Source organism: Sabethes cyaneus, chromosome 2 (genome assembly GCF_943734655.1).
Source record: "Sabethes cyaneus chromosome 2, idSabCyanKW18_F2, whole genome shotgun sequence".
Classification (NCBI taxonomy): Eukaryota; Metazoa; Arthropoda; class Insecta; order Diptera; family Culicidae; genus Sabethes; species Sabethes cyaneus.
The window spans coordinates 179,833,675-179,860,321 of NC_071354.1; the positions used below are offsets into that span (position 1 = coordinate 179,833,675).

At 38.3% G+C, this 26,647-nt stretch overlaps 1 protein-coding gene across 6 annotated transcripts in view; it reads left to right on the forward strand.

The window, feature by feature from the left end:
- The window catches only part of LOC128738885 (collagen alpha-1(XVIII) chain), a 591,219-nt gene that overhangs the window by 185,438 nt on the left and 379,134 nt on the right, over positions 1–26,647 (forward strand). The window lies entirely within an intron of this gene.

Consider the following 26,647-nt stretch of genomic DNA (forward strand, 5'->3'; position numbering starts at 1 on the left):
GTTGGTGAAAAACCCTAAAGAAAAATCTAAAAATTATGTTTTGTCACATGGAAATACTTTCATAATATCTTTTCTTGTTAAGCTAATAAGCTAATATCTAATCTCTCAATGATAATATTTTTATCATAACATTTTTGTTATTGTTGAGTTAGGCCATTGCAAATTATTTTTAAACTTTTCTCACTCCTCTCCCCCTCCCCCCTTTGAAATAGCTTGAAAAATCGGGGGGTAAAAATAATTTGTGGGATTTTTTTTTCGATTTTGTGTCTCTTTTCATAGATAAAAAATAATGACGCACTTATAACAAGCAAGAATAGATTTGGTTTCTATGTTTAAACTTTAAGTAAAAATGCTTGAAACGGATATTTTTTGGTCGATTACAAAAATCTCTTTGTTTTTTTTTCGCCCCTCCCCCTTCAGTTGCCCAACACCGGAATGAAAAAAACTTTATAAAATATTTGTAATGGCCTTATGGCTGCAAACTCAATTTTCCTAAATATTTACTTAATTTAACAATTCAGATCTTTGATTCATGAGAAAGTACGTCGAACGAGCTAACAATTTCCTACGACAAAGTAAGTAAGTTTTCGTAGCATATTCATAGATGGATTACGGATGGATCTAGAAAAAGTCCGTCTCCTATTGCTCTTGGAGAAAAATATTAAAGGTTGCATCTGAAACACTGTTAACCCGTGTCGTGTTAACGCAGGACCACGCAAAGGTGTTAGGAGCTAGGAGCTTCCTTATTCAAATTATTTGCATGAAAACAAAAAATATGACAATTAACAAAATTATCTGCATTGCGAATTGCGGAGTTTCCACCTATTTAGAGTCCCACGCGAAAATTATTAGCGTGGTTATTTTCTGCGTTTCGCACACATGTTTGCAATTTAGAAATTTGAACCATCAGTTTATCGTCATTACCTCTCCATCGCACCCCTCCTTGCTTGACAAGCATATTTTCAATGTATATGAATAAATACAGGATAATTAGGCTTATACAAATTTGAAAAAAAGTTTATGTCACCCCCCTTCAAAAATTTTCGAAATGTGAAGGGGCAAAAAAATAAAGCGTTATATCATTATGTTGCATTCTTTAGTGATAAGCAGGTTTTTTACAGTTCAACGAGTTTACAACTCCAAATTATTCAATATGTGCAAAGTTAATGCAATTATCTCGTTAGTATTGATCAACTTTTTTCACCAACTAAGCTTTCTGGTTCCTGCTGCAAGTCACAGGCGACTATTGACTATTGTACTTAACCTTTAACCGACGTCGCAAATTGAGGTGCTTGCAATAAAACTTTTGGCTCCACCTACTTTAAATTTGGTTCCATTTCAATTCATCTTGTTTTAAAAGAACCGAATTTGATTGAGACAAAAACTAATCAAACAATATATTAGTGAAACTCAGTACCATTTTTGACGGAGATATTCCGAATTGCAGTGGGATTATTTTTTCCCGTCATATATAAACATAGAAATACGACTTTAGACACTCCGGAATATCAACTATCGGAGCTTTCGGGGCTCCAAATTGGTCATTTTATTCCGTAGTATCCAAGTACTCACCCTAATTTTGGATGTTAGGGGCGTAAAACTCAAAGATGCAGTTTTCTACCATGCGTTGGATGCATGCAGAAAGAATATCACTGAACTGTTCGAAACTTGAAATTTTCTGACTATGATTGTTATGATTATCATAATCAGTGGTGGCCCTACCATAACATCAAATCAAATCAAAGTTATTTTGCTTTTTAGAGCTAGATCAGGATTTCCTATCTCCCGGAGCTAGATAGGGATTCCCGAATCTCGGCTGGGAGAGGCTGTTAGAATCAATGGGATCGTAGTAACTGGCCCTGAAATTGTCCTGTACTCTAACAGCTGGCTGCGAAATCTGTCGTATAAAAACAGAAGGTCAAGTTTCGATAACGGAATGTAGCATCTAGGCTTTGTTTTGCTTTAAAGGTTTTCCTATGCGCAGTGCGTATTCTTCCGAACTTTTCTGATACGTTCATCGTTTATTTATCAATCTTGCTGAACGATTTGAGAGTGTTGCGAATTTAGTCAAAAAAATAAGTCAAGGTGATCGAACCATCTATGCCAGAAAGAATTAAAGATGCCAAAGAGTTGGAAGCTTTTTCGCTCGTCAAATAGTTGTTATCGAAACGGTTTGCATCCTTAATATACAAGGCTAAACACGTTATTGTTAAAGACAAACATCAGCTTAGGAACGGCCTGATATTCAAGACTAATAGGTTATCCAAGAAACAAGCGTTTTCAAGCGTGAATAGTTTCAGAGATTTCCTAGGTAACCAATAAGCATTTCCAATGCAATTTAAATGCAAGCCAATAAGCATTTAAGTTGCCTTAAATGCTACTTAAATGCTATTTTGGCAAAATATGCGGCTACTTTACTGCTAGCCCTATTATAGTGCTGACAATGCTTATTTGCAGCTAGTTACCGACAAGAAGAATTTAAATAGAATTGTGGATGCCAGTCTACAACAAAAACTATTTTCATGCCAACGTAAAAACCGATAACTCAATATTCACTGAACGGGACATAACACTAATAGTTCTTACTTCCGTTTGTAAGAACTATTAGTGTTATGTCCCGTTCACTAAATATTCAGTCTACAACAGTTATGCAGTTAAAAGGCTGATAAACAGCACTCCTGCAGTAGAAAACGCCAGGGATGCTAATAAACGATTGATTTACTGATTATACTAATGCTTGTTGGTTACCTGGGTTGTTTTCTTGAAATATGTCGGAAGCACAGCATATGCGTTCTAAGTAAAACAGTTGTAGTGACCTAAACTGCTATTTTCACACTATGATTATGATTAGAATATTCAAATGAAGGTCAAGTTATACGTTTGTGGCTCTCTAAGGTGATACTGTGGTACTTCACTATTATCAAACTGGTTTATCTTCAGCTGGATGCTAACTTTATGTGCTTGGGTAAAAAAATTTGGAGGTTGGTTCGGTATGAACTAAAATTTAAGTACTGTCCAAAATTCTTGTTTCTAATTTTCAATAATATGCAAAAATAAACACTGGTTTCTACTCTTTTGTTTAGTTATTTAAGGTTTGATATTATTATTTTTTTCTTGCCCACCCACCCCTCCCCCCCCCCCCCCCTTCAACAATATTTTGAGACCAGGACATAAACTTTTTTTCAAATTTGTATAAGCCTTATTATTAAAAAATGAATTTGCGTAGGACTCGTAAAATTGCTGCAAGGTACAATAAAGAGAAGTGCCAATTTTAAATATTGAGCATGAAGAAAAACATAATTAATTTAATAATTTGTTGAAATTTTGTATTTAGCATCATGATATCAAAAATCCTATTGGCATAATATTCCAATCGAATTAACATCAAACAATCATGAAATAGTAAGATTAACAAATTATATAAAAGATTGCAGTTTTCACTGTTACACTGTTATTTTTTGTAGAATTATACTACAACTATATCGCACTACCCCATTACAGGTATCAAGTTAGCCTAGCTTTAATCATCGTATGTAAAAACTCTTCGACATGTCAGAACGAGGAGATTTTATCACTTTTTCTGGCGTACCTACTAAGCAGAGACACCAAGTTGGTCTAGAGTTAACCGACGTACGCAGAAAAATCTTCGATTTGTTGAGACAGGGGGCCTTTGTTACTATTTTGTGTGAAAAGAAATCACAATATACAGATGGTGCATTTAAGTGTCGTCCGTCCCTCGCAGGAAACAATTTAGGTTTCATTACACTCGTATGATAGCATTTAAGACCAAAATTGGTCATGAAAACCGCCTCAAGACCACAATAAAACTCACATTGTTGCTTAGGCTGTGAAGCAAGGTGAACGAAGAAAATGTATGGAGAAGTTTAACCATGAAACTTTACGTTAATTTTGAGTATTTAGTAACTGAAAAAGAAAATTATTATAAAAACCGCATAATTGCTACAGCGATTATGAGACGATTGGTGTATAAACCATCAAAATCCATTCATAATTGGCAGAGCTATTAGCGTTCATAATCTTTCATGTTTTTGTTGCGATAACTAAAATCTAAATAATGGAACGACAACCTGCGGTAAGACGTAGTCCTACGCCAAAAATGGAAAAGAGCACGGAGAAGACGTGACAAAAACTGGACAAACGGGATAGAAAAAGAAGTAAAACACGAGATAGAGAGAGAGAGAGAAAGAGAAAGATATATAATTGAAAGAAAAATCGTGGCACAATGGGAGGGAAAGCGGAGCATAAAAGGAGTATAAAGTAGAACAGAAGAAGCTAGGAGAAAAATGGGAAGAAAAAAAGAAGAACGGACGAGAAAAAAGAAAGAGGATAGAAAAGACGAGAAAAGTCATAGAAATCGAAAAAGAAAATGAGGATATGCTGGATAGAAAAGTAAAAAAATAAAAAAACTGGATACAAAAAGAGGAAAAGAAAAAGAGAAAACACGATAGCTGGAAAATTGCGAAATGAGGACACAATTCGGTTGAAAACGGAAGACAAACGGGATCAAACGGAAAACAGAACGTATCAAAAAGAATAAAACGCAAGACATAATAAATGGAATAACGGATAGGAAAACAAGAAACGAGACTGAAAAAGAGGAAAAATGGACATAAAAATGAAAGAAAAATTGACAGCGAAATACAACAGTAAAATTATGACTGTAAAGGGCGAAAAACGGGACCGGAAAATAAGAGAAAAAGGAAACAGCAAAATGGAAAAATTTCAAGCGAAAATTAGAGAAAACGAGACAATAGAAATAAGACGGGATAGAAAAACAAAAAAAAACATGACAGAAAAGATGGGAAAATTGGAAAGAAAAAGAGTGAAAACAAGGCAAGAAAAAGAAAACGGAACAGAACAAACAAAGAAATAGAAAGGGAATAAAAAAATAGTGAGCGAGAGATAGAGATAGAAAGAGAGAGAGAAAGCCGATGTAGTAAACGACCCCCCCCCCTTCAGTTTTCTAGCATCGGAAGGGAAGGACAAAAACTTTAAAAAATATTTGTAATGGCTTAAACGGAATATAAAAGGAGAAAGAAGGTACAAAATCGCTATGGGATGGGAAAATAAGAAAATAAAAAGAAGAAAAGTTGCCCAAAGGAAAAGGTTAAACTGGAGAGGAAATGACGAACGACGGGAGATAATACAGGAAAAAAGGCCAAAAAATAATAGACATGACAGAAGAGTAGAAAAGATCATCTGAAAGAGAAGAAAACATAACATACGAAGAAGAGAAGCGAGAACGAGGAGAGTTAGAAAAAGAAAAAACTGTAAACGAAAAAGGAAAACTGGAAAACAAAACACGAAAAACGGGAGAGAAAATTGCAAAAAAGAGCGATAGACAAGAGGAGACGGAATAGTGCAAATGGGACAGTAAACGAAGAAACCGGGAAAAGAGAAAAGAGGAACAAAAATTGGAAAAACCAGATTGTAAAAAATAAATAGATATGATGTAATGAAGCAAAACAGCGAAGGCTGGTCAGAAAAAGAGGAACAACGGAAGTGAAAAAAGAAAAATTAGAGAAAAGACGCTAAAACAATAAGCAAAATGAGAACCAGCTGGACAGAAAAGAAGAAAAACACAACAAGAAAGATAAAACAGCACAAAAAGGAGGAAAATAAAAGGAGAAAATACGGGAGTTGGGAAAATGCGAAAGGTGAGAAAAAAATCGAGGTAAACGACAATCAATTTGGCTGAAAACGGAGTAGAAACAGGAGGAAACAAAGAAAGGAACAAAAAATAATAGAAACCAAAAGAAAAAAGAAGAATAGCGAAAAACAAAAAAATAAAATCGATAGAGAAATGAGAAAAGCAGGAAAATGGAATAATGGAATGGAAAAGAAAACAATGTGACAGAATATAATGGGATGGGAAAATGGGAAAAGCAAAAGGAATAGGAAAGGAAAGCAAATAGGAAAAATTAACCAAGGATAACGGTAACTGCAGAGGCATGAAGATGAAAAACTGGAGGAAAAGAAAGCCAGAATAAACGTAACAGAAAAGTAGAAATGTTCATCTAAAAGAGGAAAAATAGAACAGAGGACGAAACGAGAAGGAGAAAAACTAGCAAAAGACAAAAAAAAGAAACAAGAAAATTACAAAAAAGAGCGAAAGATACGAGGAAAAATATGACTGTAAATAAAACATGAGACAAGAAACAAAGCAACAAAAGAGAAAAACGGAAAATAGAGCAACAAAAGAGAAAATGAGGGAAAAATAAAAAAATAAGATAAGTATGAGCAAAAATGAACAGAGGTACAGAAAAGTTTTAAAAAAGCACCACAAAAAGCGGAAAAATGGGACTGGAGAAGAGAAAAACGGAATAAAAAACCCGAATTAATCCACCTAGCGGCGTGACCTAGCCTTTCTACTGCCACAATAATCATTCTTTAATTTCTCAGGAACTTAATTGTAGATGTATAGATGTTATATTAGACTATATTTTTAAATATCCGTTCCGTATTCCTTAAAATCTTTGAGTCTTTCCTTGGGTGCGTAAATACATGTAAGCGTCATTTATGTTACTTGATGAACACCTTATTTAGTTTTATAATATTTGTAGAAAAATAATGTAAACACAAAAGATAATTTTTACAGACTTGAATGAATATGTATAGAAAATTAGAAATTAACCCTCTAACGGGTCTACAGACGGCCTTAACTTTCGGGCTTCATAGCCACATACGAAACTTGTTTTGAATTGACAATATGAAGTATTTGTTCATAGCAGATTTTTTGATATTTTGATATTAATACCATGCATTCAAAAGTTAGCATCTTTGAAAAACAAGAGTTCAGAAAAATTATTATTATATTTTGCTTTTGAAGAAAAAGGATATCGACAACAAAATGATTGATCTCAAAATTTTACTATTGGTTTGCTTGGCTTCAATTTTGCAATATATCTGAATTAGAAAAAAATTACTGAATAGAGCATTAGATATGAAAACGAGAAATGGAACTATTTCTTAGCTAGCGCTCCTTCAGATAATTATTTTTGCATGAAAATCAAAACTTAAGCTTCTTTTGAATGTACTTTCATGAAAAGATAGTCATTAGCTTGATCGCATCGTTTTTACAATGTTAGAGGGTTAGGATAACAAGATGAGGTCGAAAAATAGTGCCAAAGCTGCGCCATTAACATGTTTGAGAATGGGAAATACGATCGATATGATTCCCAGTGCTTGTCTTTTTTGATTTATTTATTAAAACATGATACATGACATAAGACATCTGTCCTTTAAAATATCACTAACGAAAACAAATCCTACAAAATTTCTACCGTGCAACGTTTACTTCCTATTTTTCATATAACATTTCTAAGCTCTAGTATCTATTGATTGAAAAGAGCATCTATTGATGCGCAGAATTTGTTTGGAATTTGTACAAATTTATTTGGAAAAATCAACTCACTAGTATTTTTGATTCTATACACCCCTATACCTACATGCTTAAATAAACTGCTTTTCTTCGCTTTTTGCTTTTCTTGTACAATTGTGAGTAACAGCAAGTGAAGAAAATGACAATTGAAATCTGAAATCAAAGAAAGAAAAAACTTTTCGATTGAATTCCACTATTTAATATTTATTTGCAACAGATACGTAGTTCACCTACGACGTGCAGGCTTCATCAGTGTCTTATTTCAAAGCGTATACGTATCTGTCGCGAATAAATATTAAATAGTGGAATTTAGTCGGTAAAAGTTTTTTCTTTTCTTTAATTTCAGAGTTCGTATTCCACTAAGAGGCTTCAAAAACTTCAGACAATTGACATGTTTCTCACTTTTCTTGAATTTCATTGCAAATTTTAAAATTGCAAATTGTCAGCACATACATACATACATACATACACACATACATACATACATACATACATACATGCATACATACATACATACATACATACACACATACATCACACACATCTCATACATTGAATACAATCAACATTTGATTGATATGTTTTGATTTCGCACGTTTTAACGGTTTAATATACGGTGCTTAAGTGTTAAAGTTTGAATAACTTTTGAATGAAGCGTCCGATTTTAAATAACTCGGTTTCGTTTGATAGATCTCAGCAGTAATTTTCAAATAATCATAAAATGTGTGATGTTTTTCATTAAATTAATGCTTATATGTTACATAAATATGTTTTAAATACTATTTTTTCACATTTCTTTATGTAACTTTCAAACTACAAGTCCAATCGTCATGAAATTTGGAAGTTAAGGGTTTGCAAGGCTCCACTTTCATATGCAATCAATTTTGTTCAAATCGGTTAAGAGACCTATGAGATAATGAAGTCCCATATTTTTCGTATTTTTATACATAACTTTTGAACTAAAAGTCCGATCAGTATGAAATTCAATAGCGACCAATGGGACACCTAGACCTTTCATTTGACACTAAGAACATTAAAATCGGTCCAGCCATCTCCGAGAAAAGTGAGTGAGATTAAAAGCGTCACATACACACACACACACACACATACACACACACACACACACACACACATACATACACACACACAGAAAATGCTCAGTTTTTGAAACTGAGTCGAATGGTATATAACATTCGGCCCGCAGGACCTTCTTTCCATTTCCGGTTTTCCAAGTGATTTCTATACCTTTATACTATATATTTATATAGTAGAAAGGCAAAAAGGTAAAACGTGTGAGACAGGAAGACGAAACATGTGAATCCTAATTTCAAGTAAAACTTCGTGTCTAATTTCGTGTCCATGTCCAAATTCAAACCTAACTTCAATGTGATTTTCACTTCCAATTTTAAGTTTAATTTGGAGCATAATTTTAAATCCAAGTTAGGCCATTGCAAATCATATTTAAAGTTTTTGTCACCACCCCCCCTTGGAAATTGGCTTCAAAAATCGGTGGGCAAAAAAAAATAATTTGTAGGATATGAGTCAAATTTCTTTTTATAAAATCAATTGTCTGTGGGTTCTACAGTCTGAAAAACTCGAAAAATAAGTCTCCGAGTTGAATTAACGCTTCTAGCACGAAACAGAAATGGAAATTCGAACAATGGAATTTCCGAAAATCGTCAAACAAAAATTTCCTTAGTTTTTGTCTTTTTTCGTATATTTTTGTATAGAAAATAATAACGTATATATTATAAGCAAGAATAGATTCGGTTTTCACGTTTAAACCTTGAATAAAAATTCTTAAAATCCATGTTTTTTTTGCTCGATTAAAAAATTCACTTTGTTTTTTTTTCGACCCCCCCCCCCTTCAGTGGCCGAACACCGAAAGGACAAAAACTTTATAAAATATTTGTAATGGCCTTATTGTCTAACGTCAACTTTAATTTCAAATCTAATTTCAAGTCCTATTCCAGGTTTAATTGAATTCCAATTTCAAGTAAAAACTTCATATTTCATGTCTAATTCTAAATAAAGTCCAAATCGGAGATGTGCCACCCCCGTTGATGAATTGAAAATGCCATCCAGCGACTGAAAGCAGCCGGCAACGATGGCATGTTAAAATGGGCCCGAACAAGTTAGCCAGCTATTTGCATCAATTGATTTTCAAGATTTGGAAAACAAAACGACTACCGGAGAGCTGAGGTTATTTGTCCTATCTACAAGAAAAGCGATTAGCTGGATTGCAAGAACGACCAAGCGATCACTATCCTGAATGCCGCCCGCAAAGTTCTTTCCCAAGTCGTCTTCCATCAATTTCGCCAATTGCCGATCGATTTGTGGGAAGTTATCAGGCCGGCTTCATCGAGGGTCGGTCAACAACGGACCCAATCTTTTCCAACCTCGCATCAGATCCTCCAGAACTGCAGCAAATTCCGAGTCCCCACGCATCACCTGTTCATTGATTTCAAAGCCTCATATGATAGTGTAAACCGATAAGGGCTATGAAAAATTCCGGACGAAAATGGTATTCCGGGTAAACTTACTAAACTTACCATGGCTACGATGGATGGGATCTAGTGCTGTGTTAGAATCTCAGATAGATTGTCGGACTCATTCGACAAGGACATGGTTTCTCCTGCTTGCTTTTCAACATTGCGCTTGAAGGTGTTATAAGACGAGCTGCAACCAAAATGCGGGGCGCGATTTTCAGTAAATCAATTTATCTGCTCTGCAGACGACGTGGATCTCGCGTCGGCAGAACATTTGAGGCGGTCCATCTTGCGGTTACTCGATTCCCAGTTCAAAACATTCTTCCGAAAGGTCGTGTGCCCCACCTTTTGTTTATGTCTGGACACGCTGGTGTACGTTATTCTACTATACAACAAATATTGTCATCTATTTGCAAAGATATCAACTCGCTTTGAGCACAAAAAATCCACATCCATTCTCAAAAATAATGTATCTTGATTAGCGTAATTATTCATATTTTTTTGAAACGATGATTCTACAATTGATGAAGGGACGGTAAGGGAAAGTAATGAAGAAGGATTTTTTTCCGGGAATGAAGGGGAAGGGGGGGGGGGTAATAGGTAGCTATGCTTAACAAGTTGTCGTTGTGACTCCTATCTTTTGTCCAATGCTGGAATATATGCCTGACCGCATTTCAAGGTCATGACTAAAATCACGAGTTTGGTAATTATTCATGCCAAGATAGAAAAGAAGGCTCACATACAAAGCGCCTCTATCGCATAGATTCTGCTGAGGTATCGCCAGAAATAATTACTAAAAAGTTTTAAAATTTTCTTTACCCACAATTCCCTGATTCATCTATTTTGATATACAATTACATAATTCTTCAATATGACTACGGAAGTGCTGCATCAAATTAAAAATTTCATCCTCTCCAAAAACGGTAACGATTAATTACCACCCCAATTTTTCACCATTACAACATTACTCATACCGGTAATCTGCTATTGTTTTCACCGCAAAAATTTAGAGCATTTTGCCACGTCTGCCGCCTCTCCCATCCATTCCCTACCCCAGCCAGTGGCAATAAATAATCCGTTTTCGATTCATCGCATCGCATAGGTCTACTGCTGCGGTTCGTGGCAACGTCAGTCTCGGTTTACTGCGTGAAAGTAATTTCATGTTGTTTTTTGTTTCCTGGCAATGAGGCATATCGCATACGCCGCCCTCCTGTAGATGAATGAGTTCGCATATATCCGGTTGCCAGGAACGGTGGAACATGCACAGAGAACGGACATCCCAAATTCGGTGCAATATGCATTCGATTTTGGCCTCAAATGACATTTTCATTGTGCTAATTTTAAACAGTAACGATAATTTTTGGGAAAAATTGTCTACTTTTCTACGTCTGCTCTCTGTGGTAGAACGACGTTCGTCGAAAATTAAAGCCTATCAATAACAACGACTGAGAAGGGATGAGCGCTACACGCAGTGCTGCAGTCATGTTCAATCGGTCATGTTTCATAGGTACTAACATTCCCGATAATGGTAGGTAGTAGTTGCACGGGAGCAAATATCAGTGGAATGTACGATGAACTCATAAATCAGTGCAGAAAATTTTGGAAAAAGGAAAAACTGCCTGTATAGTAGAGGTGGGGGAAGGGGAAGATTTGGGAACCAGAACAACAACATCCCGAATCGATTGTGGAGCCATCGTCATTAATTTTATCATCGTCAATGGAAATTTGGCGCTGATGTGTTGCTGAAAATAACAGCAACGAAAAACATAGTTAGGTGGTTATACTACCGTGGAGGAAACCAAAAAACAAGCACCCGACATCAGCGGAAAGTTAAACAAACAACAATGCAATTTCGTGTGTGCTGTCGTGGCGGTTAGAGGCAGTCAGTTCCTGACAAACAAATTCGTATGAAGATTTGACATCGCCTTCGAACCGTTTTGTACAAACCGCTCATTTAGGTTCTGAAACACTGAATTTTAGAACTGGTGTACTGTGCTTAGCTGCAATGTGGTAAAAATCACAAGAAGTGAAACTCGTTACTTTTTACCAACAGGATTCTAAGTTCGAATACGACGCGAAGGCAGTACAAATCAAAAACAACTTTTCATAGTTTTCTTGAAGGTTTGGAGCCAATGCCAAAAGGAGGCGTTCCCTAGCAGCATAATTGTTACAGAGTAGTTGAAGTGACTGATATATGACTAATACAAGTCATATATAAGTTATTTAAACTAAATGTGATAGAAGCGTGTTACTTGGGTTCAACATCACTGTCTTTGAAGGAGACGCCCGATAGATTTTGGTTTAATGAAACGACAGAGTGTAATTTTAAAAAGTTCGTGTTATTAGCTCTGGCACATTGTTACAATTAACGACAGGACAATTAGCAGACGATGCGCTTCTGTCTTCACGAGGTGCATATTATTCTGAGAGGTATACCAAAACGAAACAAATTCAGGATAAAACTTATAAACGACGGCTTTGTATTTTACCTGAAGTTGACGACTGAGTTGATTAGATAAAATAACCTAGATACCTCACATAAAACTAATCTACAGTTCACAAACGGCGTGGCTATAGCAAATGAAAGTTATAACTAAGATTATATACGGTGCCACTACAACTGGGACGGGATCATCTCCCACTAAATGCATGCAACTGGAATCACTAGCCCCAGAAGAAGCGATTAGCTTGATTTGCCGAAATAATTCCACCAAATCACAGTGTTAATCGAATTTTGGAGTTATTGAAATACGATACCACAGCAATTAATCATGAAATGGGGATGTGATGGTAGTACCAACCATAAAGGTTTGTCTTTTGTACGTTACAGAAAAGTACAGTTGGCCCTAGGGCCCAAAGGTTAATAAGAGTTAGACGTGTTATTTTATTTTTTGTCCCTGTAATTTGAATTTAAAGCGGTGAATTTCAAACTAAATTTCAGAATGTCAGAGTACAAAAATTATACTGTCACCAAACTGAAAAGACCAAATATGGCACAACCTGGCTCGGTAAAAAACCTATCAATCAATGAGCCAGAAGAAATTAACGAAGTTTAAAAGACTAATAATGAGTCAAACCGCTTAAAGGTTTTTACGCTTACCAAAAAATTAAGCAAAAATGTATCTCACGCATTTGGAGGCTCAGATCATGAAAATTCGCAGAAAACAAGACTCGAAACGATTAGAAAACTTCGCAAGAAAAATTAATAATAGTAATTTAGTCACTCCTTTCACTCAGTAAAGCTTAATCAAATTCGAAGAAGTGAATTTCATCACCCATGATTTGCAAAACAACTTTTGCAGCTTTGTTCAACATTAATGATGTTGACAAAATCTATAAAATATTAGGACTGCTGTTTATTCATTTGGCGTGATACATTCAGGCCAGAATAACACATTTGTTCATTCTGCAGAGAGTGCTTCCAGAGCTTGAATTAACCAAAAACCGATGTTGGGCAAATATACCAACGGAAAACGATTTACAAATTCAGTCTATTTCTACAGGAGAGGACTAAAGGAATACCAAAATTTGCTAAAAGTTAATAACAAAACAGATAACTAGTTCGGTTTTGTTTATTAAGCTTGCAAATTTGTGGACGATACTGATAGAATAAGGGTTGAAGATCATACAAGACGGAGCAAACACCGCAGACAGTATCGGATTCCATCAAATCGTAAAACTATGCACAGAATCGAGGTATTTCAACGGATCGTAAAAAGAAATGCGGTAAATCCGGTTTGAATTCGACCAAATTCTGCCGGAGACTCTCCAATTTGCGGAACAATGACGCAAACGATTTTATCATTTGGACATTGAACCAAGCCCAACCTGATGTCCTGAAAGTAAACCGTTAAATAAAATACCGCAGCAAGCGCTACCACGCGTCATTGATTTCTGGGATTCCAGAAGCAGTTTTTATGCTCAAAACAAAAGATATCCGGAATTATTTGCGATTGGGGCGCAACTAGCAAAATGTATGCAATGAGGAAAATCATTGTGATAATTTGCAAGTACATTTTCAAGTCGTAATTTGAATAAAAGTGAGAAAAATCGTATTTAACCTTTACGTCTCCGACATCAAAAATGAAGGTACTTTCAGTTACACTTTTGGCTCTATCTCCACTAATTTTCAATGGAATTTTATGCTACTAGTCTTAAAAGAACCACATTAGATTGGTCTTTAATGAAAAAATATGCTAGTAAATTACAGTTCCATTTTCCCGGAGATATTCCAAATGGCGGTAGGATTTTTTTTGACGTCATAAGTAGCAGATGAAATAAAACTAGAAATCTGCATATAATTGACTGCGCAAAAGTTATTCATTTTATTTGTAGTCAATAATAATGAGTTTTACACTATCCTGTAGAACGCTGGCTTACGCCTCATACTCCGGAACATCCGTTGTCGGTTCTACCGGAACTCAAAAGTGGTCATTTGCAATTCTCTTCGAAAACATGGCAAATGAGGTATCAAATCAAAGGATTTTTCAACACGAGCTCTTTAGTGGACATTTGGATGTATTTTGAGTCAATCCTGACATTCCGGAACATTCGGCATCGGTTCTACCGGAACTCAAAGATGGTCATTTGGAATTCTCTTCGAAAATATGGCATGTCTACTAAAGAGCTCCAAGTGGTCACTTTTGAGTTCCGGTAGAATCGACAACGGATGTTCCGGAGTGTGGGGCGTAAACCAGCGCTCTACAGGATAGTGTAAAATTCATTATTAGTGACTACAAATAAAATGGATAACTTTTGCGCAGTCAATTAAGCAGATTTATAGTTTTATTTCATCTGCTACTTATGACGTCAAAGAAAATGCCACCGCGATCTGGAATATCTCCGGGAAAATGGAACTGTAATTTACAGGCATATTTTTTCATTAAAGGCCAATCTAATGTGGTTCTTTTAAGGCTAGTTGCATAAAAATCCATAGAAAATTAGTGGAGATAGAGCCAAAAGTGTAACTGAAAGTACCTTCATTTTTGATGTCGGGGACGTAAAGGTTAAAGACATAAATTGGTGTAGAATAAAGCAATCATATAGTTTCCCAACTATACTGCATTAAATCTGTGCATTCATGCTCAAAATCTAAGTTTTCTAGTTGAACCCCTTGAAATGAGCCTCAAAGCATTTTGACAATGAGATTCGCCCGGTGCTGCTTCGGGTTGTTTTGATTTTCCATGGAGTTTCGTCTGTTTACATGAGCCTGTGTTTTGAAAACAACGTAGTTTCGCTCTTTACTATCGCCTGTTTACAAAACGATTTGCAAATAAGCCTGTTACTTCATAACAAAACAAAGAGCTAAACTGCAAATTGTCTTTTGTTTTGGTTAAGCACTTCTGTCGCCCATCATTATGCAATTATGTTTAAAAAACATAATTCTATCTATTAAAACAGAAGAAAGAAGTCTTGCAATGAATATTAACAATCTTTTTAAGGCTGATGGTGTAATAGAACGATTTGTTTACATTTTGTTAGTTGAGCCCTGATCGCGAATCACTCCGGATATGCGCAAGAAAATTTATCTTTGTGTTCTGGAAGACGCAAAGAACAGCGATTAATTTTCGTAAAGATATCTCTTATTTTGAGCATAAAAACTGCTTTTGAAATCCCAGAAATCAAAGACGATTGTTTGAACCTTAAGCCGATTTTAGACGTCAATTCGTCGACGAGGCTGGCATAAGCTGACCAGACGCGCCGGATTATACGGGACTGTCCCGAATTTGGATGGTTTTGTCCCTGATTACCAAGCGCCCCTGAAAGTGTCCCGCATTGATTAATTTTTTTAGTCGTGCCAGTTGAATATTGAAACGCTAGAACTGATGAGTTCTAAGAGTTTTTCAACAACTTCTCTATTTATGAATTATTATTGAAAACAAGTGCATTCAACTGAAAAATTTAAGAAATTTTGTATTATTTGCCTCTAATACTTACTTACTTATGTGTCCATGTCCGCCGGTCCGGCAGAACAAAGGGATGACATCAGAGATCTCCACTGCTGACGGTTACCCGCCATGGATTTTACCTGTCGCCAGGACAGGTTCTCGTCTACAGCCCGGATGTCGTTGGCTAAGCTCCGTCGCCATGAGCCTCTGAGTCTGCCTCTTCTACGCTGTCCTTGTGGATTCCAGTCGAGTGCTGCTCTGCAAACCTCGTTCGCTCCTTTCCTCAAGGTATGTCCGATCCACTTCCACCTACGCTCACGAATTTCTGTGGCTATCGGCCGTTAATGACACCGACGATGGAGTTCCTCATTGGATATCCAATTATCAGGCCACCAGGCACGAATAATATATCGCAGGCACCGGTTAATGAATACCTGCAGTTTTTGCGTTGTCTCCGCTGAGACGCACCACGTTTCGCAGGCATATAGCAGTACGGATTTAACGTTTGAATTAAAGATTCGGGTTTTCGTACGTAGAGTGATCTGGCTTGAGCGCCAAATGTTTCGCAGACCTGCAAAGGCACCCCTGGCCTTCCTGATCCGTGTGGCTATATCAGTCTTGGTACCACCATCGGGCGTTGTCTAGCTACCAAGCTATTGAAAGGCGTCTACCTGCTCAACTTGCTGTCTCGCTACTGTGCAGTTGGTGGAAATGTCAGTGTTCACTACCATAGACTTAGTTTTCGCTACATTGACTGTGAGACCAGCTGACTGGGAGCTCTCGAAGAGGTCATCTAGCTTGCTCTCCATATCGTTTCGGCGTTGTGCGAGCAAGACAATGTCGTCGGCTAGGTCGAGGTCATTTAGCTGCTCCATCGTCAGAGGATTCCAAGGCACTCCTCGATGTGGTCTACTGTCAATTGCTCCAACTAATATCTCATCCATAACGATGAGAAACAGAAGCGGTGATAAAATGCAGCCCTGTCTCACGCCAGCAGTAACCCTTATAGGGTCGGACAAGACGCCGTCGTGCAAAACCTTGCACGAGAATGCCTCGTACTGAGCCTCGATGAGATGGACTAGCTTATCTGGAACTCCTCTACGCCTAAGTGCGCCCCAGATGTTTTCGTGATTGAGTCGGTCGAACGCCTTTCGAAGTCAACGAACACCTGCAGAAGAGAGTCCTGGAATTCGTTGATCTGCTCCAATATGATGCGGAGCGTTGTGATATGGTCTACACATGATCGGCCAGCACGGAATCCAGCTTGCTGCCGCCGGAGAGTAGCGTCGATCTTCTCCTGGATCCGGTTGAGGATTACCTTACAGAGTACTTTGAGAGTAATACAGAGCAACGTGATGCCACGCCAGTTACCGCATTCCGTTAGGTCTCCTTTCTTAGGGACTTTGACCAATATGCCCTGCATCCAGTCCACCGGAAAAGTTGCGGTTTCCCAAATATTGCTGAAAAGCTGATGCATCATCTGGGCTGACAAAGATGGGTCAGCTTTGAGCATTTCGGCTGAAATACGATCTATCCCTGGCGCTCTATTGGATTTCATACTCTTGATGGCTGCTACAATTTCATCCAGCGATGGCGCCTTCGAGTTCACGCGATTTATTCGACGAACTGTAGGCGCCGTACGCTGCTGGTTTTGTTGGTCTCTGACATTTGAAACTCGGAAGAGTTGTTCAAAATGTTCAGTCCATCGCTTAAGCTGTTCTGTACGGTCAGTCAATAGCTGACCAGCTCTGTCCTTTAGCGGCATCTTTGTATTCATCCTGACACCACTAAGGCGGCGAGAAATAGCGTACAACAAACGGATATCACCATTGGCGGCGGCGGTTTCTCCTTGTTCGGTTAGGGAGTTAGTCCAGACTCTCTTGTCCCGCCTACAAGCACGTTTAACAGCCCTCTCCAGTTCGGCGTATCGTTGACGGGCAGCTGTCTTAGCCGATCTGGTCCGCGCTCGCTCAATGCCGGCTTTCGCCTCTCTCCGCTCGTCGATCTTCCTCCAAGTTTCATCCGAAATCCACTCCCTCCGCCCACTGCGCGCTTTGCCGAGGGTTTCATCACTGGTCGTGATGAAGGCGTTCTTGATGCCGGTCCATTGCTCTTCGACGGTTCCACCAGGTGGCAACTCCGAGGCTCGAGATTCAAGTTGTTCAACAAAGGCCCTTTTCACCTCTGGATTCTCCAATCGGCGGACGTCGTAGCGGCACCCAACTTTCTCCTTCCGTCGTTGGACACGTGCGACGCGCAGACGTATCTCAGCGATAACAAGATGATGGTCGGATGCAATGTCAGCGCTGCGTTTGTTGCGTACATCAAGAAGGCTCCTTCTCCATTTCCGGCTGATGCAGATGTGGTCGATTTGGTTTTCTGTTCGGCCGTCGCGGGAAACCCACGTGACTTTATGTACTGGTCTATGGGGGACGAGCGATCCACCAATGACCATGTCGTTATTACCACAGAATTCTGTAAACAGTTCCCCGTTTTCGCTCATCTCTCCTAGGCCATGGCGTCCCATGACGCGTTCAAGGTCCGCGTTGTTTGAGCCAATCTTCGCGTTGAAGTCACCCATGTGAATTTGGATGTCCCCCTTCGGGATTTTCTCAACCACGCTGTTCAGCTGGCTGTAAAAGCTCTCTTTCTCCTGCAGGTCGGCAGCATCTGTTGGCGCATAGCACTGGATTGCCGTAAGGTTCCTAACCCGTGTTCTAAATCTGGCAACGATTATTCGCTCATTTATTGGTTCCCACTTCATCAGGGCCGCATGTGCCCCTGGGCTCAGTAGGAATCCAACTCCTCTTTCTCGAGTAGCATTTTCACCACGTATGCCAGAGTAGAGCAAGACTTGCCCGGATGATGTCCTGTGTTCGCCAGTACCCGGCCAGCGGACCTCGCTTAGCCCCAGGATTTCAAGCTTCAGGCGGCTAGCTTCCCTTGCAAGTTGAGCCAGCTTGCCCTGCTGGGCAAGGGTCAGTATATTCCATGTTCCGATTCGTGTCCGTGTTTTCATGCTAAAGGTCGTTGCCAATAATCCGGAGAGATTTCTTCTTTCATTTTCGGTAACTTTTTGTGTGTTCTGGTACAGTAGGCTGTTAACCTAAGGTCCTTATCCCGCTGATGGGGCTGCCATCTTAATGTGGGCGGGAGCCACTGTGCCCCCTTTCCTGTTAGCATACGACAACCGAAGTTGCGAACCCCAGCCGGCACCTCGTGGAGGTAGGAATAGGAGTTAATGAACAGAGGTTATGGAATGCACATGTTCACCCTTTGCCAGCCAAAAAAGCCCTTTGCCTCTAATAGCGAATTCATAAATTAACCTCGCTCAGATCGATTAGCACTCAGTTTTAATCGAAGTGCTGTCAAAGCGTTCATAAATTAACCAAGATTGCATCTCGGTTAAACTGACAGCATTCAGTTTGAAGTGCAGATTAAAACTGTCTAGCATTACGGTTTACGGGTCGATCTGTTAAACTGCCCGTATCGTTCATAAATTTCGGGTACGAGTTAGCACGAACCCAGGTTAATTTCTGAATTCGCTAGAAACAACTTTGTTATATGGGGCGAACCAACCACAGGTTAAAAGCCAAAAGGTCAAATCTATACCCATAAAAATGGATTTCTGTCTGCCCTATGTTCCTTACAGAATCGAAAATCGATCGGAGTGAAAATTTGCATGTAGGGGTTTTTGGTGCCAGGGAAGGTTCTTATGATGGTTAGAAACCGCTCCCCCCACTAAGAGGGGGGGCCCCATACAAATGAAATACAAATTTTTGCATAACTCGAGAACTATGCACGGAACAAAATTTTACATGTGGTTGTTTTTGGAGACAACAATTTTTTCTATGGTGAATTGAGACCCCTCCCCTCTTTACGAGGGGAATAAGAACCCCTCTCGCTTTCAAGAGGGGGGCTTCCATACTAACGAATTACAATTTTCCTCATAACTAGAGAATTAACCAAGCAAATGGAACCAAACTTGGCATGTGGGGGTTTAGGAAGCAGGATTTTTTTAAGACGGTTTGAGACCCCTTACCCGTAAGGTAAGGACTGTCATACAAATAAAACAGAAATTTTTGCGTAACTCAAAAACTAATCGACCTCGAGAAATTTTAGAGTCTTTCACAAAACATTAGTCAATAACAAGACCACCAAAAACTATCAATAGTAACATTAGATAATTCAGCGCGAGACGGCCACAGGCCGCGAGTGTTGCCGGCGACCTGCCGTCGGAAGCGCCGGCCACTGCGGGGGGCAGCCCCCTGTAGAGATCACCTCTATCCAGGTTTATTTATTTTCCTAGATCTACTGATCGCTATTACTTTCCTTCAGTTGGGTCACCCCTGCGAAATGGTACTTTCTACGAAAAGATTTTCCGTGAAATGGTACATCCCGCGTAAGGTTTTTCGCGAAATGGTATTCTGCGAAACTCTATATACCGCGTTATGGTCAACCGAGAATCGGTGTTCCGCAAAATGGTATTCGGCGAAATGGTTTGTAATGATGGCGAATGTTTAAATGCAATCCGCTTTATTTTTTCAGGCTAAGCAATGGGGGGAGTTGTTTTCTGAGGAAAATTTGTATATTAAAACACCCATGAACTCCTCAGAAACTTGCAAAACTCGAGATTGTGACAAAGGTCATCCGAGATTCACGAATTATGTACAATAGAGTTTAATTTGTGGCAATACGAAGTTTGTCGGGTCAGCTATTATTTCTATACTAGGTTGACCCGTCGTGGCTAGCCACGATACCAACACCTTTGAAAATGTAATATGGTTTACAGTTCAGTAGAACGTAAAATTTATTAGTTAAACAGCTCTCAAATTGGCAACCTTCTATTAATTAACCCAAGTAACAATTTGGGTTTTATTACACTCTTATGATGGTATTTAAGACCAACATTGGTCTTGAAGACCACCATAAGAGTACAATAGAACTCACATTGTTGCGTGGGAAAACACATGTACTCTAAAAAGGAAGTAAATGGGGCTTAGATAAAAGGGCAAAAATCTGTCAATCGCGAGGAACGTGCTGCTCGAGGGATTACATTTTGAAAAAGTACTCAATTTTAGAACCGTGTCTCGATTCGGTCTCACCAAAATTATAATTGTAGAAAATATCGATTGAATTATACCGGGCAGACGCTTACTGTCCAATCCGCTGTCACTCGTTGGACCAAAACTACAAAAACAACCTTCGTTTTAGTAAACCGGACAAACTCTTGGATTAGTTATTTGCTTGAAATCGAGTCAATGCAAAACATAATCTTTGGATATTGGAGATTTCGACGGTTTTTTGCGACCTAGTTCTTTGAAAAATTAGAATATTTGTAATATACTTGAAATAAAAAACTTTACAGCAAATGTCTAAAGCTACTTCTACTAAATTCTTAAAGTTAAAACCTAAATTTGTGAACTTCAATACTTATGTTACTTTATATTGAGATATTTCAGGTCGGGTCAGTTTAGCAACAAAATCATGGAACAACACGTTCCATATAAACCACATGTTGGTGAATTCTTGCTTTTTTATCATCAAAGTTTGAATGTGTTCCTTGATAAAACACCAAACTGTGTTTAGGAAAACACGCTACATCACCTCTGTGTGATTCAGATATCAACCCACACCTAATCCGGGAAGGGTTTTAGCTACGCTTCTCGTCAGAAACTCCGAAAGAAACAAATGTAGGTATAAAGATACTCAACAGGATATGCGTTTTCGCGGTTTAATTGAGTATGCGCTACTTTCTAATAATCAATTATAGCTTGATTAAATCATAGGCTGTCCTTATCATCACGTGCCAAATCACACGTTTACTCCATCAATCTCGAACAATTGACGTTTGCTTCAAAAATTTGTTTTAAAATCAAATGTTTTTATTCCAGCGCAGGACTTATTGAAATCAGTATCGCATTATGTGGCAGCCCATCAAATTGCCTATTTCACCCACCCACCCACTGACTGAAATCATTGTTACCTTCACAACGTGTGTTGGAGTCTACAAAATTTTTATTTAACAGCTTGCTTGGATCTAGCGTTACAGTCAGACACAAGGAAACTATATATACCTAGTACCTAATAAACAATTGAGTTTGCTCAAATTCATCTAAATATCAAGGTTCTGGAGCCTTTTGACATGCCGTTGAGCAATTAACGGTTAAAGGAAACTATAAACGGTTTTCCAGTTAAGTGTTACTAACACAACAGATGAATGACAACAGTAGAGCCACCGTTTCGTTTACCATTGCATTGGGTTTGTTTATTCAATAGAAGTTCCCTAGTGGACTGAACATATCCTGGAGTACTGATTACCAACGCGATAACTGCTCTACGCAATATGACAAACAATTCACAGTTTCGGCTAATCAGAGGCTTGCCACGAAATGACCACCGTTTGCCAACGTCAAACTGTCGGTATTATCTAGGCAACAGACCAACCCGAAATCTCGGTATCGTGTTTTGGTGACATTGAACGTACCTACCAATCGGACCACCAGCAATGGGCGCCCGAAGCAATGGCATACATACATATTCGCGGCATCACACCAGCAGTAGGTAGGTAACAACTGACTTCGGTGATTATCCTGGAGCGAAAGCATAAGCTGCGGGAACGTAATTTTCAAGCGCTTGGCAAATCCGAAAACAGCATCCACGGGGCAAGTACTGGCACTCCAGGTTGTCCGTGAAATGCTCACCGTAATGCTCGCTGCTCTATGTACATATACAGCTATGCCACGGGATCAGTATCTTCGCGAGCGCAGTGTGGAAAGCAATGCATATGCATAAATTATTTATTTTTATTCGAACCGCTGGCTGGCTTGCAGGCAATCGTTGGGACACTCGCGGGATTCTGTTCGGCTGAAAAGCTGCATGTATACAGTTCTACGCGTAGCCGAGAGCGCCTTTCAATGCTGCTGCTGCTGCTGCTGCTGGTCGGTTACCGCACTGCAGCAGAAGGGCGCGGTGTTGCTGGTTAAGCCAACTCGGCTGCCATTCATGCCATTCATTGCTGGCTGCCTTCGGTCGGGTGAATTATGAGCTGGGAGATAATAAAATTATTAAAATTTATGCACGCTTCCTCGGCGAGTGGCGACCGTGCGTTTCTTGAGAGGAGGCTGCGGTTTAAGCATGTGTGTGTGTATGTGGTAATGTGAATCAGATGGCTGGAATGTCTGTATGAATTTTTGAACGATATGATGTGCAAAGATTGTGCCGTGATTTAGGACTGACTGGTGGGAGGTGAGAATTTACGCTGAACCGTACGGAGATAGGCTGTGTGCGGATGATAAATGTCCATGGGAACGGTTTGATTAGTTTTAAGAGGATTTCGGAATCAAATGGTTTTGATATGTTGAGCATTTTTCACAATCCTCAGTTGTTAATATGCTAAGATACTTTTGATTAAAAGAGAGTTAAAGATACTTCAAAATTTCTTTTGAAATTTGAAATTCTTTACAGATATTTAAAAACAAAGTGCTTCTATTGATGTTTGAAAATGCTGAATAATTCAAAATACATACATCCCAATATGATTTCCAGTTAGAATTACAAGCTGCTCAGAAATTGGCCCATCATTCAAAATAAAACTCAAATTGATCCCTAAGTAAATTTGAAACTTGAACTAAGCAATTTTGTTACCACTTTGTTTCGCATAAACGTAGTTTTTAAATGGAAAAAATCTCATGCTCATCCATATTCTAATAGCATGCAGTATAAAGCATTTCTATGCGTTTGTGCTCGGACACTACCTAAAATGATCAAACAAGCCATTAAAAGGTGATAGACACTAAATTAGCTGTTAAATGTTGCAATGTTGTAGGTTAGGAGCATTAGTTTTTCGAAAACATGTTGGCAGATTTTAAAAGTCAGAAATCAACGCCAACGTTTGAATTATGTTTATGTTATAAACTACAATAAAATATCTGTTAATTATACAAATGACTCAAAAAAGTGACTATGTCAGGGTGTCGGCTCTTTACGTAAGCATTTTATGTTTTCTATTTTTTAATTTTTGTCTAGTTTGTCAGACTGTTCCAAGAATCATTTATTCTGCAAATTAAAATTTTAAAACGATGTTCTATTTTCTTATTTTTAATTTACAAATTTTTAAAGAGATAAATTTCAAAACTGAATTTTCTTCTATTGCGATAATGTCCAAAAAGTCAACGACTTTAAAATTTGGTTAGTGCTTATATGAATTCTTTTCGAAAATTGCTCAAAAACAAGAAAAAATCTTCTTTTTTGGTATTTTATCACACTTACCCCTTTTGTACAATCCTACAGCAGCATTCTGCACAATGACCATAAAAGGTTTGTTTAAATTTTTATTGGCCATAATGTGTTTGACGGACGCCATTCGCTTCCTTTTTATGTGACTCAAGTGCTGCCGTTCGGCCGTAAATGTCACGTTTAATAAATCATCTCTATTGATTTTTATTCGAAACCGAGATGTATTCGCTCGCATCAACAATTCATTCAACCGGGTGCACACGCTTCAGAAAGCCATTCAACTTATGTTTGGCAGATGTTTTTTTTTCGAAATGATCAATTCTGCGTACCGGATAATAGTCCTTGTGCTTTTGCAGTTTTCATTGAATGCGAATGCGTTCACATCGGAAATAAATATTTCTTTCTTTAGGTTGACCGTTCGGATTGTGCATTCTTGAATTGAGCATCGAAAGTGGCACAAATGGAACAGAAAAAACTGGAATATGAAATTCAGTGTGAAAAACATACCAATTCATTAATATAAATGTTTTATTGGATAATAAAATTTACATATTTTCTTTGACGAACACGCTTCGCCTATCAATACGCAGTAAAGAAAATGATATTTTAATTTTCTGCCGAAAATTGCTCCAACCTCACGAAATTGTTTTAATTAATAACCATCGTTGCTTTCACGTGACTTTTTCCTTTGTGCATACAGCGTATAATTTATATCATAGCTGAAATAGACTCTCAATAAAATTGAAATTCAAATACAATATTGAAACAAAATCCCAACAAAGTTATCGAACTACAATAAAGTCAAGAACAGACGAAATTGGACGCAATAAAAGCAAAACTGTACCCAACTGAGACGCATCATGAAAATAGAAATCAAACGCAGTTTGACCATTCGTACAACCTCTAACTATTTGCAAACAGAACCTCGACTCGACTATAAAAACTATCGAGGCATCACATTGCTCAATTCTACCTATATGGCGGTTTCCCGAATGCTGTTCTGTAGTCTGAGACCGTTAGCGCAGTTCTTCGTTGGCGAGTACCAAGCTGGTTTCCGTGAGGGTCGCTTCAGGATGGATCATATGTTTACCCTACGTCAGTTACTAGACAAGTTGCTGGAGTACAGCTTCCAGACTCATCATTTGTTCGTGTGTCTTTAAGGCGGCGTACGATTCAGTCAAACGAAATGAGCTGTGGCAGATAATGCTAGAACATGGGTTTCTGAAGTATAATCAATATATATAGAATGCCAGTGTCGCTGGTGTTTCATGGATATTTTGGTGGCAAACATGTTGCTGGTTCGTGTCTTGGATACGGGGACTACATTGTCAAATGGCCCAATAGAAAATTTTCCTGCCGACGAAATACCCCAAAACGATCAAATCGGGTGGTTTATCCTACGTGATTCACGGAAAAGCAGGAAGATTTTTTATTGGATTGCCTTTTTAGTTTGACAATCAGATTCCCGTTTCGAATCGATCACTCACACATATGCGCATACAATGTAAATACATAATTTTCAAATGTGTGATGTTTACCACGAGCACTGCAGTAACACTGGCATTCTATATATATTGATTCTACTGCTTCTGACGAAACGAATTCCGTTGGTTCGTACGATGCTGGATGAGTCAAAATCGTGCATCAGAATAGCTGGTGAGACCTTAGCCGCTTAGATTCAAAGTAGCTCTGATCAGTCGCGTCAGTTTATCCGTAAAACCGTGTTCGTACATCCTCCGCCATACGCGATCTCAATCGACTGTATCGAATGATGCTTTGAAATTAATAAAGATTTGATGCGTGGGCACGTTGTACTTCGAACATTTCTGCAAGATCAGTACCTTGTAGGCGGCGTTTATTAGCGTTATGTCGCGGTAGTTGCAGCAGTCGAGCTGGGCTTCCGTTTTGTAGATGGGACAAACCTCTTCTTAAACCCATTCCACCTGTGGCTTCCCGATCAGGAGGGCATAACAAGATAACATCAAATTTATAACACATTCTGATATTTATAACACATTGTGTTACAAATCGGAAATAAACTGATCAGGAAGTGAAAATAAAAGTTTCAAGTTTGTAACAGATTCTGATAGTTATAACTCATTGAGTTATATAGGAGAATTAGGGCTTTGATGGCCACTACTAAAACTGTTACATATCATCACTGGTGTGCCCGGGACGCACAATGGGGAACGTGCCATGCCTTTTCTATAAAATTTAACGCAAATTTTATGTATAATTTCAAATCTGATTTCAAGCCAAATTTTACATGCAATACCAGCCTAGCTTCAAGTAAAATTTCAAGTACTATTTCAAGTCAAATTTCATGTTTATTTTGAATTCAATCTGAATTCTAAATTTAATTCGAATTTAATGTCCAATTTCAAGTTGGTCCAATTTCAAATTTTTGGTTCAATATCAAATCCAATACCATGTCCATTTGACATGCAATTTCAAATGAAATTCAAAGTGAAATTTCGTGTCTAATTTCAAATGCAATTGCAAATTGCAATCTAAGTCCTATTCAGTTGTTCAGTTTTCAGTGTTCAGTTTCAGTGCATCAGAACGAAATAATGATTACATGAAGCGAATTCTTATATCTATCAATTTGGCATTAAGAAAATTTTGTCGTC